At 40.5% G+C, this 1,629-nt stretch overlaps 1 pseudogene; it reads left to right on the top strand.

Annotated features, from left to right (window-relative positions):
* Positions 1 to 1,629, top strand: part of LOC105305646 — a 6,307-nt pseudogene that overhangs the window by 3,883 nt on the left and 795 nt on the right.

Genomic DNA, 1,629 nt, shown 5'->3' with positions numbered 1-1,629 from the left:
CCAGGGTGTTTTGAAATTGAAATGCAACAGTATTCATACTAAGTTTGAAGAAATATTTGTCAATGAATCTTCCCAAGGAAAACTGGGATATACCATTCCCAAGCAAAGGGGATCCCCGGTTTTCCTAATAATTCTCTTTCCCATTCCAACATCTCCCTAGTCAATTAAATAGCCAGACATAGAAGGATAAATACTGTTTTATTACAAGTATATGAGGCATCTAAAGTAATCAAATTCATAGAGATATAAAGTAGAAAAGTGATTGGTAGGAGCTGGGTAAAGAGGAAATACAGAGTTAGTGTTTAATGGGTAAATAACGTTACATTTTTGCAAGATAAAAGGGGTTCTGGAAATGAATGATGATGATGGTTGCAGAACATTGGGAATATACTTAATATAAGTGAACTGTACACTTAAAAATGGTTAAGAGGGCAATTTTGTTTTTTAGGCGAGGCAACCCTTGGTTGACCTCACAGATTGCAAGGATCTTGTCATCTTGCAATTCCATAGTTTTTATTTTTTTTTTTTTAGGCCTACAGCACCTGGTTTTCCTACGTGGTCTCCTATCGAAGTACTAACCAGGCCCGACACTGCATATCATCCAAGATCTGACAGATTCGGCCTTGCTCAAGGTGGCATGGCCATACACTTGATGACAAATTTTATGTTATGTTATTTTACCATGACAAGAAAGGACTTCTGTTAGGAATGAGGGACATGTTGCGCAAGACATTGGGTGTACCACTTAGCCCTCAGCATCAGATCCCATAGATCTGCCTCAGCTGCAGAGTGCCAGCTAACCATGGTCATGCCTCCTTCTGGGGAAGCCCACATCCAATGACATTTGGCTCATTATCCCTGTTCCAGCCAATAATAAAAGATCATCCTAGACCCACAGTTCCCTGCTGACTTTAGGAGGCCTTTGATGGGTTTCAACTTGACTTGACCTTTTCCACTGTTCTTCCTTTCTACGAAGAGTTTGCCAAACCACAGTGTATGAGGGAATAGACCCTTCAAGACTCTCTTTATTTCAGACACCAGCCACAATTTCAGAAGTCTCTAGGGCCACCCTCACTTTAGACCAGTTAAAGTGAGGGCCACCCTCACTTTAGACCAATTCAAGGACTCCCTCACATTCGATAACTTCATAGAATGACTCAAACTGAGGGAATTCCTTCAGGTTCAATAATTCATCAGAATGAGTCACAGAACTTGGGGCGGTTTATACTTATGATCACAATTTTATTATAGCAAAAGAATACAAATTAGAACTAGCCAAAAGAACAAAGGGCAAGATTTGGAAAGTGCCATATGTCATTGTCTTATTGTCCATTCCCTGTGAGTCTAGATCTCTTACTGTTCCTGACCACACTGTGAGACAGCACTCCGAGTATTTCCCACCAGGTAGTTCATGTGAGGCTTCATTACATAGGAGTGATTAATTAAAAGCTTGCTCATTTGATTGAACATTCTTTCCAGCCTCTCTCCCAAAAGTTTGAGCTGGCATCCCTTTGCCCAAGGCTCTAACACTTTTTTTTTTATGTATTTGGCCTTTTTGGCATGTCCAGTCCCCATTTTGAGTCATCTCATTAGCACAAACTATCAGGTATGGTCTATGGGGTGTATCAT

This window comes from Pteropus vampyrus, unplaced genomic scaffold (assembly GCF_000151845.1).
Source record: "Pteropus vampyrus isolate Shadow unplaced genomic scaffold, Pvam_2.0 Scaffold391, whole genome shotgun sequence".
Classification (NCBI taxonomy): Eukaryota; Metazoa; Chordata; class Mammalia; order Chiroptera; family Pteropodidae; genus Pteropus; species Pteropus vampyrus.
This window is presented reverse-complemented; position numbering and strand designations above follow the sequence as displayed.